The following is a 19,600-nucleotide window of genomic DNA, read 5'->3' as shown; positions in this document are numbered from 1 at the left end:
GATATTTTATGTACAGTATATAAGATATATTTGTTGCCCTTCTCCTATTTTATGTAAATTATATAATATATATTTGGTGTAGTTTTTGATATTTTATGTACAGTATGTAATATATATTTACTGTAATTTTTGATATTTTATTTACAGTATATAAAATGTATTTGGTGTACTTTTAGTTAATAATATATGTACAATATATGAAATAGATATACTGTACTTTTTGATATTTTATGTACAATATATAAGATATATTTGGTGTCCTTTTGATATTTTATGTAAATTATACAATATATAATTTGTGTAGATTTTGATATTTTACATAGGGTGTGTACTGTATATTTACTGTCATTTTTGATATTTTATTTATAGTATATAATTTACATTTGGTGTAATTTTTGATAATTTATATATAGTACATTGAATATAATTACTGTAGTTTTTGATAATTACAGTATATATAACACATATTTGGTGTACTTTTTGATATTTTATGTACAGTATGTTATATATATTTACTGTAATTTTTGATATTTTATTTACAGTATATAAAAAGTATTTGGTGTACTTTTAGTTAATATTATATGTACAATATATGAAATATATTTACTGTAGTTTTTGATATTTTACGTACAGTATATAAGATATATTTGTTGTCCTTCCGATATTTTTTGTAAATTATATAATATATATTTGTTGTAAATTTGGATATTTTACATAGGGTGTGTAATATATATTTACTGTATTTTGGATATTTTATTTACAGTATATAATTTACATTTGGTGTAATTTTTGATATTTTATATACAGTACATTGAATATAATTACTGTAGTTTTTGATATTTACAGTATATATAACACATATTTGGTGTACTTTTTGATATTTTATGTACAGTATGTAATATATATTTACTGTACTTTTTGATATATTATTTACAGTATATAAAATGTATTTGGTGTACTTTTAGTTAATATTATATGTACAATATATGAAATATATTTACTGTACTTTTTGATATTTTATGTACATTATATAAGATATATTTGGTGTACTGTTGATATTTTATGTAAATTAAATAATATTTATTTGGTGCAGATTTGATATTTTACATAGAGTGTAATATATATTTACTGTAATTTTCATATTTTATTTACAGTATATAATATACATTAGGTGTAATTTTTGATATTTTATGTACTGTATATTAGACATAATTTCTGTAGTTTTTGATAGTTTATTTAGAGTATATATAACACATATTTGGTGTAATTTTTGATATATTATGTACAGTATGTAATGTATATTTACTGTAATTTTTGATATTTTATTTACAGTATATAAAATGTATTTGGTGTACTTTTAGTAAATATTATATGTACAATATATGAAATATATTTACTGTACTTTTTGATATTTTATGTAGCATATATAAGGTACACTTGGTGTCCTTTTGATATTTTATGTAAATTATATAATATATATTTTGTGTAGTTTTTGATAATTTACATAGAGTGTAATATATATTTACTGTCCTTTTTCGTATTTTATTTAGCGTATATAATATAAATTTGGTGTAATTTTTGATATTTTAAGTACAGTATATTAAATATAATTACTGTAGTTTTTGATAGTTTATTTACAGTATATATAACACATATTTGTTGTACTTTTTGATATTTTATGTACTGTATGTAATATATATTTACTGAACTTTTGAAATTTTATTTACAGTATATAAAATGTATTTGCTGTACTTTTAGTTAATATTATATGTACAATATATGAAACATATTTACTGTAGTTTTTGATATTTTATGTACAGTATATAAGATATATTTGGTGGCCTTTTGATATTTTATGTAAATTATATAATATATATTTGGTGTAGTTTTTGATATTTTACATAGGGTGTGTAATATATATTTACCGTCCTTTTTGATATTTTCTTTACACTATATAATATACATTTGGAGTAATTTTTGATATTTTATGTACAGTATATTAAATATATTTACTGTAGTTTTTGATATTTTACGTACAGTATATAGGATATATTTGGTGTCCTTCCGATATTTTTTGTAAATTATATAATATATATTTGGTGTAATATTTGATATTTTACATAGGGTGTGTAATATATATTTACTGTATTTTGGATATATTATTTACACTATATAATGTACATTTCAAGTAATTTTTGATATTTTATGTACAGTATATTGAATATAATTACTGTAGTTTTTGATAGTTTATTTACAGTATATATAACACATATTTGGTGAACTTTTTGATATTTTATGTACAGTATGTAATATATATTTAGTGTACTTTTCATATTTTTTTTACAGTATATAAAATGTATTTGGTGTACTTTTAGTTAATATTATATGTACAATATATGAAATATATTTACTGTACTTTTTGATATTTTATGTACAGTATATAAGATATATTTGGAGTCCTTTTGATATTTTATGTAAATTATATAATATATATTTCGTGTAGTTTGTGATATTTTACATAGGGTGTGTAATATATATTTACTGTATTTTTGATATCTTATTTACAGTATATAATATACATTAGGTGTAATTTTTGATATTTTATGTACAGTATATTAAATATAATTACTGTAGTTTTTGATAGTTTACAGTATATATAACACATATTTGGTGTACTTTTTGATATTTTATGTACAGTATGTAATATATATTTACTGTAATTTTTGATATCTTATTTACAGTATATAAAATGTATTTGGTGTACTTTTAGTTAATAATATATGTACAATATATGAAATAGATATACTGTACTTTTTGATATTTTATGTACAATATATAAGATATATTTGGTGTCCTTTTGATATTTTATGTAAATTATACAATATATAATTTGTGTAGATTTTGATATTTTACATAGGGTGTGTACTGTATATTTACTGTCATTTTTGATATTTTATTTATAGTATATAATTTACATTTGGTGTAATTTTTGATAATTTATATATAGTACATTGAATATAATTACTGTAGTTTTTGATAATTACAGTATATATAACACATATTTGGTGTACTTTTTGATATTTTATGTACAGTATGTTATATATATTTACTGTAATTTTTGATATTTTATTTACAGTATATAAAAAGTATTTGGTGTACTTTTAGTTAATATTATATGTACAATATATGAAATATATTTACTGTAGTTTTTGATATTTTACGTACAGTATATAAGATATATTTGTTGTCCTTCCGATATTTTTTGTAAATTATATAATATATATTTGTTGTAAATTTGGATATTTTACATAGGGTGTGTAATATATATTTACTGTATTTTGGATATTTTATTTACAGTATATAATTTACATTTGGTGTAATTTTTGATATTTTATATACAGTACATTGAATATAATTACTGTAGTTTTTGATATTTACAGTATATATAACACATATTTGGTGTACTTTTTGATATTTTATGTACAGTATGTAATATATATTTACTGTACTTTTTGATATATTATTTACAGTATATAAAATGTATTTGGTGTACTTTTAGTTAATATTATATGTACAATATATGAAATATATTTACTGTACTTTTTGATATTTTATGTACATTATATAAGATATATTTGGTGTACTGTTGATATTTTATGTAAATTAAATAATATTTATTTGGTGCAGATTTGATATTTTACATAGAGTGTAATATATATTTACTGTAATTTTCATATTTTATTTACAGTATATAATATACATTAGGTGTAATTTTTGATATTTTATGTACTGTATATTAGACATAATTTCTGTAGTTTTTGATAGTTTATTTAGAGTATATATAACACATATTTGGTGTAATTTTTGATATATTATGTACAGTATGTAATGTATATTTACTGTAATTTTTGATATTTTATTTACAGTATATAAAATGTATTTGGTGTACTTTTAGTAAATATTATATGTACAATATATGAAATATATTTACTGTACTTTTTGATATTTTATGTAGCATATATAAGGTACACTTGGTGTCCTTTTGATATTTTATGTAAATTATATAATATATATTTTGTGTAGTTTTTGATAATTTACATAGAGTGTAATATATATTTACTGTCCTTTTTCGTATTTTATTTAGCGTATATAATATAAATTTGGTGTAATTTTTGATATTTTAAGTACAGTATATTAAATATAATTACTGTAGTTTTTGATAGTTTATTTACAGTATATATAACACATATTTGTTGTACTTTTTGATATTTTATGTACTGTATGTAATATATATTTACTGAACTTTTGAAATTTTATTTACAGTATATAAAATGTATTTGCTGTACTTTTAGTTAATATTATATGTACAATATATGAAACATATTTACTGTAGTTTTTGATATTTTATGTACAGTATATAAGATATATTTGGTGGCCTTTTGATATTTTATGTAAATTATATAATATATATTTGGTGTAGTTTTTGATATTTTACATAGGGTGTGTAATATATATTTACCGTCCTTTTTGATATTTTCTTTACACTATATAATATACATTTGGAGTAATTTTTGATATTTTATGTACAGTATATTAAATATATTTACTGTAGTTTTTGATATTTTACGTACAGTATATAGGATATATTTGGTGTCCTTCCGATATTTTTTGTAAATTATATAATATATATTTGGTGTAATATTTGATATTTTACATAGGGTGTGTAATATATATTTACTGTATTTTGGATATATTATTTACACTATATAATGTACATTTGGAGTAATTTTTGACATTTTATGTACAGTATATTAAATATAATTACTGTAGTTTTTGATAGTTTATTTACAGTATATATAACAGGTTTGGTGTACTTTTTGATATTATATGTACAGTATGCAATATTTATTTACTGTAGTTTTTGATATTTTATTTACAGTATACAAAATGTATTTGTTGTACTTTTAGTTAATATTATATGTACAATATATGAAATATATTTACTGTAGTTTTTGATATTTTATGTACAGTATATAAGATATATTTGGTGTCCTTCCGATATTTTTTGTAAAGTGTATAATATATATTTGGTGTAATTTTTGATATTTACATAGGGTGTGTAATATATATTTACTGTATTTTGGATATATTATTTACACTATATAATGTACATTTGGAGTAATTTTTGATATTTTATGTACAGTATATTTAATATAATTACTGTAGTTTTTTATAGTTTATTTACAGTATATATAACACGTATTTGGTGTACTATTTGATATTTTATGTACAGTATGTAATATATATTTACTGTAATTTTTGATATTTTATTTACTGTATAGAAAATGTATTTGGTGTACTTTTAGTTAATAATATATGTACAATATATGAAATATATATACTGTACTTTTTGATATTTTATGTACAGTATATAAGATATATTTGGTGTCCTTTTGATATTTTATGTAAATTATATAATCTATATTTGTTGTAGTTTTTTATATTTTACATAGGGTGTGTAATATATATTTACTGTCCTTTTTGATATTTTATTTACAGTATATAATTTACATTTGGTGTAATTTTTGATAATTTATATACAGTACATTGAATTTAATTACTGTAGTTTTTGATAATTACAGTATATATAACACATATTTGGTGTACTTTTTGATATTTTATGTACAGTATGTAACATATATTTACTGTAATTTTTGATATTTCATTTACAGAATATAAAATGTATTTGGTGTACTTTTAGTTAATATTATATGTACAATATATGAAATATATTTACTGTACTATTTGATATTTTATGTAGAGTATATAAGATATATTTTGTGTCCTTTTGATATTTTATGTAAATTATATAATATACATTTGGTGTAGTTTTTGATATTTTACATAGGGTGTGTCGTATATATTTACTGTCCTATTTGATATTTTATTTACAGTTTATATTATACATTTGGTGTAATTTTTGATATTTTATGTACACTATATTAAATATAATTACTGTAGTTTCTGATAGTTTATTTAGAGTATATATAACACATATCTGGTGTACTTTTTGATATTCTATGTACAGTATGTAATATATATTTACTGTGTTTTGATATTTTATTTACAGTATGTAAAATGTATTTGGTGTACTTTTAGTTAATATTATATGTACAATATATGAAATATATTTACTGTACTTTTTGATATTTTATGTACGGTATATAATATATATTTGGTGTACATCTGATATTTTATGTAAATTATATAATATATATTTGGTGTAGTTTTTGATATTTTACATAGTGTGTAATATATATTTACTGTCCTTTTTCATATTTCATTTAGTGTATATAATATACATTTGGTGTAATTTTTGATATTTTATGTACAGTATATTAAATAAAATTACTGTAGTTTGTGATAGTATTTTACAGTATATATAACACATATTTGGTGTACTTTTTGATATTTTATGTACAGTATGTAATATACATTTACAGTACTGTTTGATATTTTATTTACCGTATATAAAATGTATTTGGTGTACTTTTAGTTAATATTATATATACAATATATGAAATATATTTACTGTACATTTTGATATTTTATGTACAGTATATAAGATATATTTGGTGTCCTTTTGATATTTTATGTAAATAATATAATATATATTTGGTGTAGTTTTTGATATTTTACATAGGGTGTGTAATATATATTTACTGTACTTTTTGACAGCTTATTTACAATTTATAATATACATGTGGTGTAATTTTTGATATTTAATATACATTATATTAAATGTAATTTCTGTAGATTTTGATAGTTTATTTACCGTACATAGAACACATATTTGGTGTACTTTTTGATAGTTTATGTACAGAATGTAATATATATTTACTGTACTTTTTGACATTTTATTTTCAGTAGAAAAATGTATTTGGTGTAATTTTAGTTAGTCTTATATGTACAATATTTGTAATATATTTTCTGTTCTTTTTGATATTTTTTTGTACATTATATAAGATATATTTGGTTGCCTTTTGATATTTTATGTAAATTATATAATATATATTTGGTGCAGTTTTGGTATTTTACAAAAGGCGTGCAGTATATATTTACTGTACTTTTTGATATTTTATTTACAGTAAATAATATACATTCGGTGTAATTTTTGATATTTTACTTACAGTATATTAAATATAATTACTGTAGTTTTTGATAGTTTATTTACAGTATATATAACACATATTTGGTGTACTTTTTGATATTTTATATACAGTATGTAATATATATTTACTGTACTTTTTGATATATTATTTACAGTATATAAAATGTATTTGGTTTACTTTTAGTCATTATTATTTCTACAATATATGAAATATATTTACTGTACATTTTGATATTTTATGTACAGTATATAAGATATATTTGGTGTCCTTTTGATATTTTATGTAAATTATATAATATATATTTGGTGTAGTTTTTGATATTTTTCATAGGGTGTGTCATATATATTTACTGTACTTTTTGATATTTTATTTACAGTATCAAATATACACTTGGTTTAATTTTTGATATTTTATGTAATATATATTAAACATTATTACTGTAGTATTTGATAGTTTATTTACAATATATATTTCACACACTTGGTGTACTTTTTGATATTTTATGTACAGTATGTAATATATATTCACTGTAATTTTTGATATTTTACTTACACTATATAAAATGTATTTGGTGTACTTTTAGTTAATATTATATGTACAATATATGAAATATATTTACTGTACTTTTGATATTTTATGTACAGTATATAAGATATATTTGGTGTCCTTTTGATATTTTATGTAAATTATATAATATGTATTTGGTGTAGATTGTGATATTTTACATAAGGTGTGTAATATATATTTAGTGTACTTTTTGATATTTTATTTACAGTAAATAATATACTTTTGGTGTAATTTTTGATATTTTATGTACAGTATATTATATATAATTACTGTAGTTTTTGATAGTTTATTTACAGTATATATAACACATATTTGGTGTACTTTTTTATATTTTATGTACTGTATGTAATATATATTTACTGTATTTTTGATATTTTATTTACACTATATAAAATGTATTTCGTGTACTTTTAGTTAATATTATATGTACAATATATGAAATATATATACTGTACTTGTTGATATTTTATGTACAGTATATTAGATATATTTGGTGTCCTTTTGATATTTTATGTAAATTATATAATATATATTTGGTGTAGATTGTGATATTTTACATATGGTGTGTAATATATATTTACTGTACTTTTTGGTATTTTATTTACAGTAAATAATATACATTTGGTGTAATTTTTGATATTTTATGTACAGTATATTAAATATAATTACTGTAGTTTTTGATAGTTTATTTACAGCATATATAACACACATTTGGTGTACTTTTTGATATTTTATGTACAGTATGTAGTATATATTCACTGTAATTTTTCATATTTTATTTACACTATATAAAGTTTTTTGGTGTACTTTTAGTTAATATTATATGTACAATATATGAAATATATTTACTGTACCTTTTGATATTTTATGTACAGTATATAGGATATATTTGGTGTCCTTTTGATATTATATGTAAATTATATAATATATATTTTGTGTAGATTGTGATATTTTACATATGGTGTGTAATATATATTTACTGTACTTTTTGAAATTTTATTTACACTATATAAAATGTATTTGGTGTACTTTTAGTTAATATTATATGTACAATATATGAAATATATTTACTGTACTTTTTGGTATTTTATGTACAGTATATAAGATATGTTTGGTGTCCGTTTGATATTTTAAGTAAATTATATAATATATATTTTGTGTAGTTTGTGATATTTTACATAGGGTGTGTAATATATATTTACTGTACTTTTTGTTATTTTATTTACAGTAAATAATATACATTTGGTGTAATTTTTGATATTTTATATACAGTATATTAAATATAATTACTGTAGTTTTTGATAGTTTATTTACAGTATATATAACACATATTTGGTGTACTTTTTGATATTTTATGTACAGTATGTAATATATATTCACTGTAATTTTTGATATTTTATTTACACTATATAAAATGTATTTGGTGTACTTTTAGTAAATATTATATGTACAATATATGAAATATATTTACTGTACTTTTTGGTATTTTATGTACAGTATATAAGTTACATTTGGTGTACTTTTGATATCTTATGAAAATTATATAATATATATTTGGTGTAGATTGTGATATTTTACATATGGTGTGTAATGTATATTTACTGCACTTTTTGATATTTTATTTACTGTAAAAAACATACATTTGGTGTAATTTTTTATATTTTATGTACAGTATATTAAATATAATTACTGTAGTTTTTGATAGTTTATTTAGAGTATATATAACACATATTTGGTGTACTTTTTGATAATATATGTACAGTATGTAATATATAGTTACTGTAATTTTTGATATTTTATTTACACTATATAAAATGTATTTGGTGTACTTTTAGTTAATATTATATGTACAATATATGAAATATATTTACTGTACTTTTTGATATTTTATGTACAGGATATAAGATATATTTGGTGTCCTCTTGATATTTATTGTAAATTTTATAATATATATTTGGTGTAGTTTTTGATATTTTACATAGTGTGTGTCATATATATTCACTGTCCTTTTTGATATTTTATTTACGGTATATAATATACATTTGGTGTGATTTTTGATATTTTATGTACAGTATATTAAATATAATTACTGTAGTTTTTGATAGTTTACAGTATATATAACACATATTTGGTGTACTTTTTGATATTTTATGTACAGTATGTAATATATCTTTACTGTAATTTTTGATATTTTATATACAGTATATAAAATGTATTTGGTGTACTTTCAGTTAATATTATATGTACAATATATGTAATATATTTACTGTACTTTCTTATATTTTATGTACAGTATATAAGATATATTTGGTGTTCTGTTGATATGTTATGTAAATTATATAATATATATTTGGTGCAGTTTTTGATATTTTACATAGAGTGTAATATATATTTACTGTAATTTTCATATATTATTTACAGTATATAATTTACATTTGGTGTAATTTTTGATATTTTATGTACTGTATATTAAACATAATTACTGTAGTTTTTGATACTTTATTTAGAGTATATAAAACACATATTTGGTGTACTTTTTGATATATTATGTACAGTATGGAATGTATATTTACTGTAATTTTTGATATTTTATTTACAGTATATAAAATGTATTTGGTGTACTTTTAGTGAATAATATATGTACAATATATGAAATATATTTACTGTACTTTTTGATATTTTATGTACAGTATAAAAGATATATTTGGTGTCCTTTTGATATTTTATGTAAATTATATAATATATATTTGGTGTAGTTTTTGATATTTTACATAGGGTGTGTAGTAAATATTTACTGTCCTTTTTGATATTTTATTTACAGTATATGATATTCATTAGCTGTAATTTTTGATATTTTTTGAAAAGTATATTAAATATAATTACTGTAGTTTTTGATAGCTTATTTACAGTATATATAACACATATTTGGTGTACTTTTTGATATTTTATGTACAGTATGTAATTTATATTTACTGTACTTTTTCATATTTTATTTACAGTATATAAAATGTATTTGGCGTACTTTTAGTTAATATTATATGTACAATGTATGAAATATATTTACTGTACTTTTTGATATTTATGCACAGTATATAACATATATTTGGTGTCGTTTTGATATTTTATGTAAATTTTATAATATATATTTGGTGTGGTTTTTGATATTTTACATAGGGTGTGTAGTATATATTTACTGTCCTTTTTGATATTTTATTTACAGTATATATTATACATTTGGTGTAATTTTTGATATTTTATGTACAGTATATTAAATATAAGTACTGTAGTTTTTGATAGATAATTAACAGTATATATAACACATATTTGGTGTACTTTTTGATATTTTATGTACAGTATGTAATACATATTTACTGTACTATTTGATATTTTAATTACACTATATAAAATGTATTTGGTGTACTTTTAGTTAATATTATATGCACAATATATGAAATATATTTACTGTATATTTTGATATTTTATGTACAGTATATAAGATATATTTGGCGTACATTTGATATTTTATGTAAATTATGTAATATATATTTGGTGTAGATTGTGATATTTTACATATGGTGTGTAATATATATTTACTGTACTTTTTGATATTTTATTTACAGTACATAATATACATTTGGTGTAATTTTTGATATTTTATGTACAGAATATTAAATATAATTACTGCAGATTTTATAGTTTATTTACAGTATATATAACATATTTGGTGTACTTTTTGATATTTTATGTACAGTATGTAATACATATTTACTGTAATTTTTGATATTTTATTTAGAGTATATAAAATGTATTGGGTGTACTTTTAGTTAATATTATATGTACAATATATGAAATATATTTACTGTAATTTTTGATATTTTATGTACAGTATATAAGATATTTGGTGTCCTTTTGATATTTTATGTAAATTATATAATATATATTTGGTGTAGATTGTGATATTTTACATATGGTGTGTAATATATATTTACTGTACTTTTTGATATTTTATTTACAGTATATAATATACATTTGGTGTAATATTTGATATTTTATGTACAGTACATTAAATATAATTAGTGTAGTTTTTCAAAGATTATTTACAGTATATATAACACATATTTGGGGTACTTTGTGATATTTTATATACAGTATGTAATATATATTTACTGTACTTTTTGATATTTTATTTACAGTATATAAAATGTATTTGGTGTACTTTTAGTTAATATTATATGTACAATATATGAAATATATTTCCTGTACATTTTGATATTTTATGTACAGTATATAAGACATATTTGGTGTCCTTTTGATATTTTATGTAAATTATATAATATATATTTGGTGTAGTTTATGATATTTTACATAGGGTGTGTAGTATATATTTCCTGTCCTTTTTGATATTTTATTTACAGTAAATAATATACATTTTGTGTAATTTTTGATATTTTATTTAGAGTATATTAAATATAATTACTGTAGTTTTTGATAGTTTATTTACAGTATATATAACACATATTTGGTGTACTTTTTGATATTTTATGTACAGTATGTAATATATATTTACTGTAATTTTTGATATTTTATTTACAGTATATAAAATGTTTTTGGTGTACTTTTAGTTAATATTATATGTACAATATATGAAATATATTTACTGTACTTTTTAACATTTTATGTACAGTATATAAGATATATTTGGTGTCCTTTTGATATTTTATGTAAATTACATAATATATATTTGGTGTAGTTTGTGATAATTTACATAGGGTGTGTAATATATATTTACTGTACTTTTTTATATTTTATTTACAGTATATTATACATTTGGTGTAATTTTTGATATTTTATGTACAGTATATTAAATATAATTATTGTAGTTTTTGATAGTTTATTTACAGTATATATAACAAATATTTGGTGTACTTTTTGATATTTTATTTACAGTATATAATATTCATTTGGTTTAATTTTTTATATTTTATGTGCAGTATATTAAATATAATTACAGTAGTTTTTGATAGTTTATGTACAGTATATATAAGACATATTTGGTGTACTTTTTGATATTTTATGTACAATATGTAATATATATTTACTGTACTTTTTGATATTTTATTTACAGTATATAAAATGTATTTGGTGTACTTTCAGTTAATATTATATGTACAATATATGAAATAAATTTACTGTACGTTTTGATATTTTATGTACAGTATATAAGGTATATTTGGTGTCCTTTTGATATCTTATGTAAATTATATAATATATATTTGGTGTAGTTTTTGATATTTTACATAGGGTGTGTAGTAAATATTTAGTGTCCTTTTTGATATTTTATTTACAGTATATGATATTCATTAGCTGTAATTTTTGATATTTTTTGAAAAGTATATTAAATATAATTACTGTAGTTTTTGATAGCTTATTTACAGTATATATAACACATATTTGGTGTACTTTTTGATATTTTATGTACAGTATGTAATTTATATTTACTGTACTTTTTCATATTTTATTTACAGTATATAAAATGTATTTGGCGTACTTTTAGTTAATATTATATGTACAATGTATGAAATATATTTACTGTACTTTTTGATATTTATGCACAGTATATAACATATATTTGGTGTCGTTTTGATATTTTATGTAAATTTTATAATATATATTTGGTGTGGTTTTTGATATTTTACATAGGGTGTGTAGTATATATTTACTGTCCTTTTTGATATTTTATTTACAGTATATATTATACATTTGGTGTAATTTTTGATATTTTATGTACAGTATATTAAATATAAGTACTGTAGTTTTTGATAGTTTATTAACAGTATATATAACACATATTTGGTGTACTTTTTGATATTTTATGTACAGTATGTAATACATATTTACTGTACTATTTGATATTTTAATTACACTATATAAAATGTATTTGGTGTACTTTTAGTTAATATTATATGCACAATATATGAAATATATTTACTGTACATTTTGATATTTTATGTACAGTATATAAGATATATTTGGCGTACATTTGATATTTTATGTAAATTATGTAATATATATTTGGTGTAGATTGTGATATTTTACATATGGTGTGTAATATATATTTACTGTACTTTTTGATATTTTATTTACAGTACATAATATACATTTGGTGTAATTTTTGATATTTTATGTACAGAATATTAAATATAATTACTGCAGATTTTATAGTTTATTTACAGTATATATAACATATTTGGTGTACTTTTTGATATTTTATGTACAGTATGTAATACATATTTACTGTAATTTTTGATATTTTATTTAGAGTATATAAAATGTATTGGGTGTACTTTTAGTTAATATTATATGTACAATATATGAAATATATTTACTGTAATTTTTGATATTTTATGTACAGTATATAAGATATTTGGTGTCCTTTTGATATTTTATGTAAATTATATAATATATATTTGGTGTAGATTGTGATATTTTACATATGGTGTGTAATATATATTTACTGTACTTTTTGATATTTTATTTACAGTATATAATATACATTTGGTGTAATATTTGATATTTTATGTACAGTACATTAAATATAATTAGTGTAGTTTTTCAAAGATTATTTACAGTATATATAACACATATTTGGGGTACTTTGTGATATTTTATATACAGTATGTAATATATATTTACTGTACTTTTTGATATTTTATTTACAGTATATAAAATGTATTTGGTGTACTTTTAGTTAATATTATATGTACAATATATGAAATATATTTCCCGTACATTTTGATATTTTATGTACAGTATATAAGACATATTTGGTGTCCTTTTGATATTTTATGTAAATTATATAATATATATTTGGTGTAGTTTATGATATTTTACATAGGGTGTGTAGTATATATTTCCTGTCCTTTTTGATATTTTATTTACAGTAAATAATATACATTTTGTGTAATTTTTGATATTTTATTTAGAGTATATTAAATATAATTACTGTAGTTTTTGATAGTTTCTTTACAGAATATATAACACATATTTGGTGTACTTTTTGATATTTTATGTACAGTATGTAATATATATTTACTGTAATTTTTGATATTTTATTTACAGTATATAAAATGTTTTTGGTGTACTTTTAGTTAATATTATATGTACAATATATGAAATATATTTACTGTACTTTTTAACATTTTATGTACAGTATATAAGATATATTTGGTGTCCTTTTGATATTTTATGTAAATTACATAATATATATTTGGTGTAGTTTGTGATAATTTACATAGGGTGTGTAATATATATTTACTGTACTTTTTTATATTTTATTTACAGTATATTATACATTTGGTGTAATTTTTGATATTTTATATACAGTATATTAAATATAATTATTGTAGTTTTTGATAGTTTATTTACAGTATATATAACAAATATTTGGTGTACTTTTTGATATTTTATTTACAGTATATAATATTCATTTGGTTTAATTTTTGATATTTTATGTGCAGTATATTAAATATAATTACAGTAGTTTTTGATAGTTTATGTACAGTATATATAAGACATATTTGGTGTACTTTTTGATATTTTATGTACAATATGTAATATATATTTACTGTACTTTTTGATATTTTATTTACAGTATATAAAATGTATTTGGTGTACTTTCAGTTAATATTATATGTACAATATATGAAATAAATTTACTGTACGTTTTGATATTTTATGTACAGTATATAAGGTATATTTGGTGTCCTTTTGATATCTTATGTAAATTATATAATATATATTTGGTGTAGTTTTTGATATTTTACATAGGGTGTGTAGTAAATATTTACTGTCCTTTTTGATATTTTATTTACAGTATATGATATTCATTAGCTGTAATTTTTGATATTTTTTGAAAAGTATATTAAATATAATTACTGTAGTTTTTGATAGCTTATTTACAGTATATATAACACATATTTGGTGTACTTTTTGATATTTTATGTACAGTATGTAATTTATATTTACTGTACTTTTTCATATTTTATTTACAGTATATAAAATGTATTTGGCGTACTTTTAGTTAATATTATATGTACAATGTATGAAATATATTTACTGTACTTTTTGATATTTATGCACAGTATATAACATATATTTGGTGTCGTTTTGATATTTTATGTAAATTTTATAATATATATTTGGTGTGGTTTTTGATATTTTACATAGGGTGTGTAGTATATATTTACTGTCCTTTTTGATATTTTATTTACAGTATATATTATACATTTGGTGTAATTTTTGATATTTTATGTACAGTATATTAAATATAAGTACTGTAGTTTTTGATAGTTTATTAACAGTATATATAACACATATTTGGTGTACTTTTTGATATTTTATGTACAGTATGTAATACATATTTACTGTACTATTTGATATTTTAATTACACTATATAAAATGTATTTGGTGTACTTTTAGTTAATATTATATGCACAATATATGAAATATATTTACTGTACATTTTGATATTTTATGTACAGTATATAAGATATATTTGGCGTACATTTGATATTTTATGTAAATTATGTAATATATATTTGGTGTAGATTGTGATATTTTACATATGGTGTGTAATATATATTTACTGTACTTTTTGATATTTTATTTACAGTACATAATATACATTTGGTGTAATTTTTGATATTTTATGTACAGAATATTAAATATAATTACTGCAGATTTTATAGTTTATTTACAGTATATATAACATATTTGGTGTACTTTTTGATATTTTATGTACAGTATGTAATACATATTTACTGTAATTTTTGATATTTTATTTAGAGTATATAAAATGTATTGGGTGTACTTTTAGTTAATATTATATGTACAATATATGAAATATATTTACTGTAATTTTTGATATTTTATGTACAGTATATAAGATATTTGGTGTCCTTTTGATATTTTATGTAAATTATATAATATATATTTGGTGTAGATTGTGATATTTTACATATGGTGTGTAATATATATTTACTGTACTTTTTGATATTTTATTTACAGTATATAATATACATTTGGTGTAATATTTGATATTTTATGTACAGTACATAAAATATAATTAGTGTAGTTTTTCAAAGATTATTTACAGTATATATAACACATATTTGGGGTACTTTGTGATATTTTATATACAGTATGTAATATATATTTACTGTACTTTTTGATATTTTATTTACAGTATATAAAATGTATTTGGTGTACTTTTAGTTAATATTATATGTACAATATATGAAATATATTTCCCGTACATTTTGATATTTTATGTACAGTATATAAGACATATTTGGTGTCCTTTTGATATTTTATGTAAATTATATAATATATATTTGGTGTAGTTTATGATATTTTACATAGGGTGTGTAGTATATATTTCCTGTCCTTTTTGATATTTTATTTACAGTAAATAATATACATTTTGTGTAATTTTTGATATTTTATTTAGAGTATATTAAATATAATTACTGTAGTTTTTGATAGTTTCTTTACAGTATATATAACACATATTTGGTGTACTTTTTGATATTTTATGTACAGTATGTAATATATATTTACTGTAATTTTTGCTATTTTATTTACAGTATATAAAATGTTTTTGGTGTACTTTTAGTTAATATTATATGTACAATATATGAAATATATTTACTGTACTTTTTAACATTTTATGTACAGTATATAAGATATATTTGGTGTCCTTTTGATATTTTATGTAAATTACATAATATATATTTGGTGTAGTTTGTGATAATTTACATAGGGTGTGTAATATATATTTACTGTACTTTTTTATATTTTATTTACAATATATTATACATTTGGTGTAATTTTTGATATTTTATGTACAGTATATTAAATATAATTATTGTAGTTTTTGATAGTTTATTTACAGTATATATAACAAATATTTGGTGTACTTTTTGATATTTTATTTACAGTATATAATATTCATTTGGTTTAATTTTTGATATTTTATGTGCAGTATATTAAATATAATTACAGTAGTTTTTGATAGTTTATGTACAGTATATATAAGACATATTTGGTGTACTTTTTGATATTTTATGTACAATATGTAATATATATTTACTGTACTTTTTGATATTTTATTTACAGTATATAAAATGTATTTGGTGTACTTTCAGTTAATATTATATGTACAATATATGAAATAAATTTACTGTACGTTTTGATATTTTATGTACAGTATATAAGGTATATTTGGTGTCCTTTTGATATCTTATGTAAATTATATAATATATATTTGGTGTAGTTTTTGATATTTTACATAGGGTGTGTAGTAAATATTTACTGTCCTTTTTGATATTTTATTTACAGTATATGATATTCATTAGCTGTAATTTTTGATATTTTTTGAAAAGTATATTAAATATAATTACTGTAGTTTTTGATAGCTTATTTACAGTATATATAACACATATTTGGTGTACTTTTTGATATTTTATGTACAGTATGTAATTTATATTTACTGTACTTTTTGATATTTTATTTACAGTATATAAAATGTATTTGGTGTACTTTTAGTTAATATTATATGTACAATATATGAAATATATTTCCTGTACTTTTTGATATTTTATGTACAGTATATAAGATATATTTAGTGCCATTTGTTATTTTATGTAAATTATATAATATATTTTTGGTGTAGTTTTTGATATTTCACAGAGGGTGTGTAGTATATATTTACTGTCCTTTTTGATATTTTATTTACAGTATATAGTATACATTTGGTGTAATTTTTGATATTTTATATACAGTATATTAAATATAATTACTGTAGTTTTTGATAATTTATTTACAGTATATTTAACACATATTTGGTGTACTTTTTGATGTTTTATGTACATTATGTAATATATATTTACTGTACTTTTTATATTTTATTTACAGTATATAAAATGTATTTGGTGTACTGTTAGTTAATATTATATGTACAATATATGAAATATATTTACTGTACTTTTTGATATTTTATGTACAGTATATAAGATATATTTGGTGTACTTTTCATATTTTATGTAAATTATATAATATATATTTGGTGTAGATTGTGATATTTTACATATGGTGTGTAATATATATTTACTGTATTTATGATATTTTATTTACAGTATATAATATACATTTGGTGTAATTTGTCATATTTTATGTACAGTATATTAAATATAATTACTGTAGAATTTATAGTATATTTACAGTATATATAACACATATTTGGTGTAATTTTTGATATTTTATGTACAGTATGTAATACATATTTACTGTACTTTTTGATATTTTATTTACAGTATATAACATGTATTTTGTGTACTTTTAGTTAATATTATATGTACAATATATGAAATATATTTACTGTAATTTTTGATATTTTATGTACAGTATATAAGATATATTTGATGTCCTTTTGATATTTAATGTAAATTATATAATATATATTTGGTGTAGTTATTGATATTTTACATAGTGTGTGTAATATATATTTACTGTACTTTTTGATATTTTATTTACAGTATATAATATTCATTTGGTGTAATTTTTGAAATTTTATGTACAGTATATTAAATATAATTACAGTAGTTTTTGATAGTTTATGTACAGTATATATAACACATATTTGGTGTACTTTTTGATATTTTATGTACAGTATGTAATATATATTTACTGTAATTTTTGATAATTTATTAAAAGTATATAAAATGTATCTGTTGTACTTTTAGTTAATCTTATATGTACAATATATGAAATATATTTACAGTAGTTTTTGATATTTTACGTA

Source organism: Pan paniscus, chromosome 14, assembly GCF_029289425.2.
Source record: "Pan paniscus chromosome 14, NHGRI_mPanPan1-v2.0_pri, whole genome shotgun sequence".
Classification (NCBI taxonomy): Eukaryota; Metazoa; Chordata; class Mammalia; order Primates; family Hominidae; genus Pan; species Pan paniscus.
This window is presented reverse-complemented; position numbering follows the sequence as displayed.